The sequence below is a fragment of the Lithobates pipiens genome, unplaced genomic scaffold, assembly GCF_037356315.1.
Source record: "Lithobates pipiens isolate NorthernLeopardFrog02 unplaced genomic scaffold, aLitPip1_a1.2 Scaffold_10, whole genome shotgun sequence".
Classification (NCBI taxonomy): Eukaryota; Metazoa; Chordata; class Amphibia; order Anura; family Ranidae; genus Lithobates; species Lithobates pipiens.
Window position 1 is genome coordinate 187019203 of NW_027507686.1, and position 12218 is coordinate 187031420.

Sequence of the window (12218 nt, forward strand, 5' to 3'; positions counted from 1 at the left end):
CATAAATGCACTATAACGTTTATCATCATTTTTTATTTTTTTTGCAATATACAAGTAAAAGGCGCAATAGTCTGGGAAATATATGGCGAAAACTCCTCCTAGCATGCAAACAATAAATAAAGAAACTTTATATTTAAAAGTTGGTTAAATGAACATTTTATATAAAAAAATGCAGTCCATAATAATAAAAAATGATTACTAAAGTCCAAATGTTAAAAGAAAGGAGGGGATGATGAGCTGAGTTCTACAAGCAGGGCTGCCTCCAAGGGGGAACTGAAACCAAGTTCCAAGATTCTACAACAAAACACAAAGAGAGGGGCGCCTCTGGGTGTAGACGTATAAAACTGTTTATTTGCACATTACAATGTACAGGCAACTCACATTTTTAAAGTTGATCGTAAGCATGTCAATTAACCTCCCTGACAGTACGATTATTTCGGATTTTAGGTGCTAAAAGCAGTACAATTATTTTGCATGAAAATTTGGTGTTTTATATTGTAGTCCTGTAATTCTTAGGAATAACTCACTTAAATCTGTCTAGCAGACATCCCGGGTATAATAAATAACTATAAATAATTATACCAAATAATAATATAACAATAATAAAAATTATTCAATAATGTAATCAAATCAAAAACACTGATATTTGCTCAGTTGCAGAATTGTCACTGTCATTACTTTTCAATATTTGATGACGGATCTCCCCACAAATCGCTATCACTCCATTCTGCGAGTGATTCTAACTTATTATCGCTGTTTTCTAGCTGGTCTAAAATAATTTTTGATGTAAAGGGACGGTTTTGGTTGCTATGGACAATCTCCAGTTTCCAGGCATAAAGAACAGTTTTTATATTATTAAACTGCATGCAGAACACTTGGCAGACCACTAGGGACAAAGGGGATGTGAAATGATTACATACAGCAATGTAATCTGTAAGATTACATTATACTGTATGTAATGTGTGTGTTTTACTTTTTGAATTTGGCGCCATTCTCCATCCCCATGCGTCGCAACGCTCACAGGGAACGGAGCTCGGCTCCGTGATGAATTGAGCGGAGGACGAGCTGCTCGTACAGCAGGGGGACATCGCTGGATCCAAGGGAGAAGGTAAGTAAACTCTCCCTGCATTCAGCGATGTGGTCCCGAGTCTGGCTCGGGGTTACTGCTTTTGGTGTAAACTTCCACCCCGAGCCAGACCCGGGAATACCGCCAGGGGGGTTAAAATACATTCATCATGGGTGTCATCAGATCCATCAATGGCTCTTCCTGCTCGCTAAGCGCCTGGCTAGTGAAGCTGGCTACAGTGGAGAGAGAACTCAAAACGAGGCCTGGAGCGCTGTGGTAGGCAGGGGAGGGGAGATGACGTCACCTGCAGGTGACGCGTTTCACGAGCGTACGGGCTGCAATGACATGGCAGCCACGCTCCTTCGTCAAGCAAAGGATGGATGAACATAGGAGAAATAAAAACACTGGTGGAGGGGGAGTGGCCAAGGAAAAACAAACGCTGTAATAGGTCGGGCTACATATGCCCGTCCTTAACCACTTCCCGACCAGCTCACGACGATGTACTTTGACAGAATGGCACGGGCAGGCATATTGGCGTACATGTACGTCCAATATTCGTTGCTGCCGTGCCATCGGGAGCGCGCCGCCGGCGGCGCGCTCCCGCGCTGGTCGGGACCCCCGTGAGTCCGGTCGCGGGACCCGCGGACTCGCATCCCCGCGATCGTCTCACGGAGCGGCCGAATGGAGGAAATGCTGTATAAACAACATTTTTCCATTCTGCCTAGCAACTAGTGACGCTGATCTCTGCTCCATGTGATTGGAGCAGAGATCAGTGTACACTAAATGAAAGCCCAACCCCCCCACAGTTAGTAACACACCCCTAGGAACACTTAACCCCTACACTGCCACCCACTGGTTAACCCCTTCACTGCCAGTGTCATTTACACAGGAATCACTGCATTTATATAGCAGTGATTACTGTATAAATGACAATGGTCCCAAAAATGTGTCAAAAATGTCCGATGGGTCCCCGACAATGTCGCAGTCACAATAAAAATCGCAAATCGCCGCCATTACTAGTAAAAAAAATAATAATAAAAAATTATTAATAAAAATGCTATAAAACTATCCCTATTTTGTAAACGCTATAACTTTTGCGCAAACCAATCAATAATCGCTTATTGCGATTTTTTTTACCAAAAATATGTAGAAGAATACGTATCGGCCTAAACTGAGGGAAAAAAATGTTTTTTTATATATTTTTGGGGGATATTTATTATTACAAAAAGTAAAAAATAATGCGTTTTTTTCAAAATTATCGCTCTATTTTTGTTTATAGCGCAAAAAATAAAAACCGCAGGGGTGATCAAATACCACCAAAAGAAAGCTCTATTTGTAGGAAAAAAAGGACGTTAATTTTGTTTGGGAGCCACGTCGCACGACCGCGCAATTGTCAGTTAAAGCGACGCAGTGCCGAATCGCAAAAAGTGGTCTGGTCTTTGACCAGCAAATTGGTCCGGTCTGAAAGTGGTTAAACAGCATTCCACGGACCAGATTAAAAATACATTTAAACATGCCAATTTTAAACAGCATTAAAAACCAATTTAAATTTAAACAAAGGGGGGGGGGGGGAGGCTAAAATACATTCACCATACAATAATATACAGAGACTTTATATTAACCAGCAATGAACGATTAATTCACAAATTAATAGAGACTATAAAGGGCAATACTCCTGATGAATATATATATATATATAAAGGCAAAGAGGGGAAGGTAATTTTGGAAAACAATTATCAAGGATAAAGGTTATGAGTTATAATAGTAACATACATACATGTACGTGAGCCCACAAAATGCTCAATAAAGATATTGTGAATTTTGACCGTGCATAAACACATGACTAAACATGCATCACACACTGAAAAGAATTTGTATTTTTGGATAATAATAATAATACCTACATAAAATATATGGAACTATATTTGGACCATACTTACAACCCACCACCCCCATGAGAAAGGAAGAATCAGGAAAAAGAGACAACCCACTTGCGAGTGTAAATATAAATAAATAGTTTCAACTAAAACACAGAAAGAAAGAAATGTATATTACAAATGGGGGTAATAACTTTACAGAAAGGTAGCAATCTCAATGCACTCATTAATACTTCCTGGTGAGAGGTCGTCCAGGGTATAGATCCAATAAGTCTCTCGGGCGCAAAGCTTCTTGAATCTTTCAGCTGCAGGAAGAGACTTAGCCCTTGTACACACGGTTGGACATTTCGACAACCAAATCCGTCGGATTTTGTCCGTCGGATTCTGTCCGTCGGATCTTGTCCAAAACTGTTGCATACACACGGTCGGACAAAGTTGACGAAAAATCCGTAATGACGTAATTTCGTTACGATGGCACTACGTTCAGGCTAGTAGCCAATACAGTGCCTTTGTCATGGTCGGTCCCGAGTCCCTGCAGCCCGTGGAAGACTTACCCACAATGTCGGTCCGTTGAGCGCTGATGGGTCTTCCCGGGCGCGCGTTGGCGCGAGCGGACGCACGCGGGTGCGAGCTGGTACGTTCGGGCGCACGCGGGTGCGCAGAGTTGTAGACGTACGCACGCGAGTGCGAGCTGGTACGATCGGGCGCACGCGGGTGCGCAGAGTTGCAGACGTGCGCACGCGGGTGCGCGGGGCCACGCTCGGTTGCACGGTTTGACGTGGGCACGAACTGACGTGCCGTGCGACCGTCTTTGGCGCCCAGAAGGCTTCTTAAGTGATTCACTCTAGGGGCTCGTTGCTGTCCTGTCTACAGCGTTCCTGAGAGTTGCTCTGTTTGCCTGATTGTTCCTGTCTCTGTTTACCTCGGCTTGTTCCTGATTATCCTGCCTGCTGCCTGCCCTGACCTTCGGACCTCCTGACTACTCTTCTGCCTTATCCTTCGGTACCTCTGCTGCCAGCCCGTTGACGACCCGGCTTGTGACCACTTCGCTTCTGCCTGCTGTTCCACTTCGTGTTGGTGCCCACCTGCTTGCTTCCAGCTGCTGACGTCTTACCGTTCCTGAGTCACCTGACTTCGTCCTTCGCTGTCTACGCCAGTTCCTGACCTAGGCCCACCTTCACGGACTTGGCACTTGTGCCCTCTGCCCTCCAGAACCCCTGTTCTCACCTTCAGGGGGTCTCGAGCCAGAGGCTTACGAGAGGCCGCTCCCTGCACTCCGGGCTCCTACCACCAGGTACGTGACAGTACAGGACAGCCATGTCCGAGCCCACGCAGGGAGCGTCTCCAATGGACGAACTTTGCCACCATCTCGCAGGTCTCACTCAAGCGGTGAAAAGCTTACAGGAAGGCTACAGTCAACTGGAGGAACGGGTTCAGGCCCTATCCGCTTCCTCTCCTGCTTCCTCCGGATCTCCTGCTACTCCTGCTGTAGTAATGCTGCCACCCGAACCCAGGGTGCCTACACCCGAGAGATTTTCCGGAGATCGAGGGAAATTCCGGTCTTTCAGGAACTCTTGCGAACTGTTCTTTGCCCTACAGCCAAGGACTTTCTCCCTCGAGGCCACTAAGGTGGGCTATGTGATCTCTTTGCTGACCGGTGAACCTCAGTCTTGGGCCCACCGTCTTCTTGAAAGAAAAGATCGCTCCCTCGAGACCCTGGACACCTTCTTCCAGGCCATGTCGCGGTTGTACGAGGACCCACAGTTAACCGCCACCGCTGAAGCAGCTCTGCACTCGCTGCAGCAAGGCCGTCGGCCTGTAGAGGACTACGTGTCGGAGTTCCGACGCTGGAGCTCTGACACGGACTGGAATAATGCAGCATTACGTTACCAGTTCCGGATGGGCCTATCGGAACCATTAAAGGATGAGCTCGCCCGAGTAGGCATCCCAGAGACTCTAGAAGCCCTAATAGATCTGGCAATCCAAATTGACAGACGGCTGAGGGAACGCCGTCTGGAGCGGTCTACAACCACATCTCGTCCGGTCTGGATGCTTCCACGAGTCCCCAGCTCTCCTCATCTCATCCCTCCTGCTACCACCACGACCAGTCAAGACCTCCCTGAGCCCATGCAGCTGGGTTTACTCCGGCCTTCTTTAACGCCTGAAGAACGCCAGCGCCGTCGGGAAGGAAACCTCTGTCTCTACTGTGGTGGGTCTGGACATTTTGTGCGCAATTGCCCTGCTAAGCTCCGTAAGTCCCTCCGTGTTTCTCCTGCCCTCACATTAGACTGTCCTAGTGCTGCTTCCCATTTGACTGTGTCCATTTCTTTGCAGCTACCAGGAGGGAACGTCCAGACCAACGCCATTATTGACTCCGGTGCTTGCAGTGGCTTTATGGATTCAACCTTTGCCTCTAAACATAATATACCACTTCGGCCCAGGGCAAGGGGTCTTTCTATACACCTGGCCGATGGTTCCACTCTCAAGTCCGGACCTGTTACCCAACAGACTCAACCCCTGTTAACTACAATTGCTGGAGTCCATCAAGAATTACTCTGCCTGGACATTATCACCTCTCCCCTCTCCCCTATCATTCTCGGCATGCCCTGGCTGAGGGCACATAACCCCTGTATTGACTGGACCACTGGGGAGCTGAGATTTCCTTCTCCTTACTGCCTCCAACACTGCCTTCCGGGAACCGACCAGGCCTCTTCTTCTTCCTTGTTCTGTCTGGAAGCTGACGAAGAAACCCGCCAAGTTGTACCCGCTGCCTACCACGATTTCCTAGACGTATTTAGCAAGAAGGGTGCAGAGACCTTACCCCCTCACAGGCCATACGACTGCCCCATTGAGTTACTTCCTGGGGCAGAAATTCCTTTTGGGAGGATCTTCCCGCTGTCTGAAACTGAGTTGGTGACTCTGAAGTCTTATTTGGACGATAACCTCAGGAAGGGATTTATCCGTCCCTCCACTTCTCCGGCAGGGGCAGGGATCTTTTTCGTGGAAAAAAAGGATCAGACCCTGCGCCCTTGCATTGATTACCGGGCCCTTAATAAAATAACGATCAAAAACCGTTACCCCCTACCACTCGTACCGGAGCTTTTTCAGAGACTGGGATCAGCAGCAGTATTTTCAAAACTGGATCTCCGGGGGGCTTACAATCTGGTCCGCATCCGTGATGGTGATGAGTGGAAGACGGCTTTTCGTACTCGCTTCGGGCACTTCGAGTACCTTGTCATGCCTTTTGGATTATGCAACGCTCCCGCCACGTTCCAACATTTTATTAACGACATTTTCAAGGATTACCTAGACCTGTTCGTCATCACTTACTTGGACGATATCCTGATCTTCTCCTCCTCTCTGGCAGAGCACCGGGAGCATGTCAGGAAGGTGCTATCCCGACTTCGTCTGCATGGGTTATACGCCAAGCCGGAGAAATGTACCTTTGAGCAATCTAGCATTCAATTCCTGGGGTTGATAATCTCTGTAGATGGCATCAAGATGGACCCTCAGAAGGTTTCCGCTATCCAGGATTGGCCCGCTCCCACTGACAGAAAAGGCGTCCAGCGTTTCATAGGATTCGCAAATTTCTATAGGAAATTTATCAAGGGGTTCTCTACTATCATTGCCCCCATCACCAGACTGACCAGGCAGAGTCTAAAATTCCAATGGTCTCCAGAAGCTCAGAAAGCCTTCTCCACCCTGAAGGACTTATTCGTGTCAGCTACCATCCTCAAACACCCTGATCCAACCCGGCCCTATATTTTAGAGGTTGATGCCTCTGAGATCGCGGTTGGGGCAATTCTCTCCCAGAGACATGGTCCTAGGGCCCGCTTACACCCGGTGGCATTTTTCTCCCGCAAATTAACGGAGGCAGAAGCAAACTATGATGTCGGTGATCGGGAGCTATTGGCCATTAAAGCGGCTCTCGAGGAATGGCGTTACCTACTGGAGGGAGCTACGCATCCAATCCTCATCTATACGGATCACAGGAACCTGGAATACTTGAAATCCGCTAAGAGGTTAAAACCACGCCAAGCCAGATGGGCTCTTTTCTTTTCCAGGTTCCTGTTCCACATAACGTATCGTCCGGGTTCCAAGAACACCAAACCGGACGCCCTGTCCCGAATGTACAATGAACCTGAGACTACTCCACACCCGGATACCATCTTGGCCTCAGGGAACTTTCTTTTTCTTCAGGCCGATTTATTGTCCCTGATCAAACAAGCCTCCGTGGGTGCCACTCCTCCGCCAAATGTCACGCTTCTGACCCAAGACGAACTTCTCTGGCATGAAGATAAAATTTTTGTCCCCCAGGAAGCTCGGGTATCAGTCCTCAGTGCATGTCATGACCACCCGTTGGCCGGTCATTTCGGCGCCTTCAAGACTACCGAGTTGGTCAAGCGCTCCTTTTGGTGGCCCCAGCTGAGAACCGATTGCAAGAGGTATGTGGAAGCTTGTGTCATTTGCACCCGTAATAAGAACAGCAAGTCCAGGGCCTGGGGTCTGATGAAGCCATTACCTGTTCCAGAGAGGCCCTGGCGAATGATTTCGATGGATTTCATCGTAGAACTTCCTCCATCAGAAGGTCACTCCACTATCTTCGTGGTGGTGGATAGGCTAACGAAGATGGCCCACTTCCTGCCAATGAAGGGCACCCCGTCTGCTGCAGAGACCGCTGAGGTTTTTATTAAGGAAATCGTAAGGCTGCACGGTGTTCCCGCGAATATTATCTCGGATCGGGGTGTGCAGTTCACATCCAAGTTTTGGAGAGCTCTCTGCAGGGCTTTAAAGATTGACCTCTGTCTTTCATCAGCCTACCACCCGCAGACCAACGGGCAAACAGAGCGGACAAACCAGACGCTAGAGCAATACTTACGCTGCTTTTCGTCCTTCTCCCAGGACGACTGGACTTCCTTGCTCCCGTTAGCGGAGTTCGCTTACAACAATTCCATCCATTCTGCCATAAGTCAGTCTCCATTCTTTGCTAATTACGGCTTCCACCCTTCATTCTTGTCCCAAGACCTGCCTGAAAGCCCGGTACCTGCTGTCCAGGAGAGTATCAACTTCTTTAGTGCCAATAATAAGCTTCTGCAGGAGACCTTGGCGAAAACTCAAAAACGTAATAAGGAAATCTTTGACAGGAAAAGAAGGGGGGAGCTTGAACTTAAAATTGGAGACCAGGTGTGGCTCTCCACACTAAACCTGAAGATGGCCTGCCCTACCAAGAAGTTGGGACCAAGGTTTGTGGGTCCCTTCCCTATTATTAGAAGAATTAACGAGGTAACTTTTGAGCTGAAATTGCCTGAGTCTTTCCGGATTCACCCCGTGTTCCATGTGGCGTTACTCAAGCCAGCCGTTCCAGACCCCTTTGTCAGCCGGAGGATTGTCCCACCGGAACCTGTGGTCGTCGACGGTGAAATCGAATACGAGGTGGAGTCTATCCTGGACTGCAGGCGTAGACGGAATCAAGTCCAGTTCCTGGTAAAATGGAAGGGGTATGGACCCGAGGAGAATTCTTGGGAACCTGAATCCAACCTTCATGCCGAAAGATTGATTCTCGCCTTCAGAAGGGCCCATCCTGATAGAATAGCCCAATTGGGCATCCGGAGGCTGCCCCTCGGGGGGGGGCAATGTCATGGTCGGTCCCGAGTCCCTGCAGCCCGTGGAAGACTTACCCACAATGTCGGTCCGTTGAGCGCTGATGGGTCTTCCCGGGCGCGCGTTGGCGCGAGCGGACGCACGCGGGTGCGAGCTGGTACGTTCGGGCGCACGCGGGTGCGCAGAGTTGTAGACGTACGCACGCGAGTGCGAGCTGGTACGATCGGGCGCACGCGGGTGCGCAGAGTTGCAGACGTGCGCACGCGGGTGCGCGGGGCCACGCTCGGTTGCACGGTTTGACGTGGGCACGAACTGACGTGCCGTGCGACCGTCTTTGGCGCCCAGAAGGCTTCTTAAGTGATTCACTCTAGGGGCTCGTTGCTGTCCTGTCTACAGCGTTCCTGAGAGTTGCTCTGTTTGCCTGATTGTTCCTGTCTCTGTTTACCTCGGCTTGTTCCTGATTATCCTGCCTGCTGCCTGCCCTGACCTTCGGACCTCCTGACTACTCTTCTGCCTTATCCTTCGGTACCTCTGCTGCCAGCCCGTTGACGACCCGGCTTGTGACCACTTCGCTTCTGCCTGCTGTTCCACTTCGTGTTGGTGCCCACCTGCTTGCTTCCAGCTGCTGACGTCTTACCGTTCCTGAGTCACCTGACTTCGTCCTTCGCTGTCTACGCCAGTTCCTGACCTAGGCCCACCTTCACGGACTTGGCACTTGTGCCCTCTGCCCTCCAGAACCCCTGTTCTCACCTTCAGGGGGTCTCGAGCCAGAGGCTTACGAGAGGCCGCTCCCTGCACTCCGGGCTCCTACCACCAGGTACGTGACAGCCTTTGCGAAAGTATTCAGCCCCCTTGAACTTTTCAACCTTTTGCCACATTTCAGGCTTCAAACATAAAGATATAAAATTTTTATTTTTTGTGAAGAATCACCAACAAGTGGGACACAATTGTGAAGTGGAACGAAATCTATTGGATTTTTGAAACTTTTTTAACTAATAAAAAAATGAAAAGTGGGGCGTGTAAAATTTTTCGGCCCCCTTGCGTTAATACTTTGTAGAGCCACCTTTTGCTGCGATTACAGCTGCAAGTCGCTTAGGGTATGTCTCTATCAGTTTTGCACATCGAGAGACTGAAATTCTTGCCCATTCTTCCTTGCAAAACAGCTCGAGCTCAGTGAGGTTGGATGGAGAGCGTTTGTGAACAGCAGTTTTCAGCTCTTTCCACAGATTCTCGATTGGATTCAGGTCTGGACTTTGACTTTGACTAAAACGATTTTGCATTGTGGGCAAAAAGTTTGATTTTGGTTTCATCTGACCAGAGCACCTTCTTCCACATGTTTGGTGTAACTCCCAGGTGGCTTGTGGCAAACTTTAGACAAGACTTTTTATGGATATCTTTGAGAAATGGCTTTCTTCTTGCCACTCTTCCATAAAGGCCAGATTTGTGCAGTGTACGACTGATTGTTGTCCTATGGGCAGACTCTCCCACCTCAGCTGTAGTTCTCTGCAGTTCATCCAGAGTGATCATGGGCCTCTTGGCTGCATCTCTGATCAGTCTTCTCCTTGTCTGAGCTGAAAGTTTAGAGGGACGGCCAGGTCTTGGTAGATTTGCAGTGGTCTGATACTCCTTCCATTTCAAAATGATCGCTTGCACAGTTTTTCTTAGGATGTTTAAAGCTTGGGAAATCTTTTTGCATCCAAACCCGGCTTTAAACTTCTCCACAACAGTATTACGGACCTGCCTGGTGTGTTCCTTGGTCTTCATGGTGCTCTCTGCGCTTTCAACAGAACCTTGAGACTATCACAGAGCAGGTGCATTTATACAGAGACTTGATTACACACAGGTGGATTCTATTTATCACCATCAGTCATTTAGGACAACATTGGATCATTCAGAGATCCTCGCTGAACTTCTGGAGTGAGTTTGCTGCACTGAAAGTAAAGGGGCCGAATAATTTTACACGCACCACTTTTCAGTTTTTTATTTGCTAAAAAAGTTTAAAATATCCAATAGATTTCGTTCCACTTCACAATTGTGTCCCACTTGTTGGTGATTCTTCACAAAAAATAAAAATTTTATATCTTTATGTTTGAAGCCTGAAATGTGGCAAAAGGTTGAAAAGTTCAAGGGGGGCGAATACTTTCGCAAGGCACTGTAGCTTTGATGTAGGAATTTGATCTGAGCATGCGTGGCACTTTGTCCGATCGAAATTCTCTACACATGATCGGAGTATGTCCTATCGGACCAGTTGGTTGGAAAATATTTCCAACATGTTGGAAAATTTGGTCCGACGGATATTCCGACGGAAACAGTCCGATGCATACCACACACAGTCGGATTATCCGACAACACGGTCCGATAGGACACATTCCGACGGATTCATCCGACCGTGTGTACAAGGGCTTAGGGATCTGTTTGATAACCCAGACGTTGAGGCCTACAATAGACCCTTGGTGTACCATAGCAAAGTGTCTAGGGACACTATGGGGGTCGGTGCCTCCCTTAATGTATCTTCTATGCTCACCAAACCTTTGCCTCAAGGCCCTAATTGACAAAATTTGATGAGCAGTTGAAGAATTCCTTCAGCGTATAGGTTTTACCCTTGGTGGTGAAGGACTTTTGTCCATGTTGGACAAATTTGCATGTTTTGCATAATGCCTTTCGGCATTGGTATATGCCTAACAGGGGTACAGCAGGATCTTCATCTAAAAACATTACTCCCTGCTTATCCCAAAGTCATGTATCGTAGGGCCCCCAACTTAAAAAATAAAATTGCCCAATTTTACTCAAACCTACTGCAGCTTTACCATCTGCACCTATACTAGTACCCCTGATAAGCATGTATAAATGCCGAAAGGCGTTATGCAAAACATGAAAATTTGTCCAACATGGACAAAAGTCCTTCAAAAAGTCAAAAACACATTACACATACAGTACACTGTAATCATTACATCAAATAATTTCACCTCCCTTTTCTCCCTAATGCTTTGTGCAGTTCCCTGCATGCAGTTTTATATTATAATTACTGTTCTTTCTGCCTGGAAACTTGAGATTGTCCATGGCAACCAAAAAGTGTCCCTTTACGTCAAACGTGGGTTTAAACAGTGATAATTAGTTAGAATCACTTGCAGAATTGAGCAATAGTGATTCCTGGGGAAATTCATCATCAAACACTGAAAGTTATGACAGCGACAATTCTGCAACTGAGGAAATTTCAGTGTTTTTGATTTGATTACATTATTGAATAAATGCTATTTTTATTTGTTATAATTATTTATAGTTATTTATTATATTATAATTTTTGATTTCGTGTTGCAAACTTTACTACTAGACTACTTGTTTGAACAGATTTAAGTGAGTTTCTCCTAAGAATTACAGGTCTACAATATCAAACAGAATTCAATGTTACAACGCTATAAATAAATAAACAAATTAAAAAAAACGAATCCCAGCAGTGAAAGTAAGTGAACTACAACTAGTGATGGACGAACTTCCGACGGGACGTTTCGCGAACGCGAAACGCGAACGGACACAAACGTTCGCGAAAACGACCGTTCGCCGCGGGCTCCATTGACTTCAATGGGAGGCGAATTTCGCAAACCTTTAGGTCGAATTTGCGGCCACGGGGTAATTATTAGGGGGTAGCACGTAGTCCCACCACCTGGACAATAGCA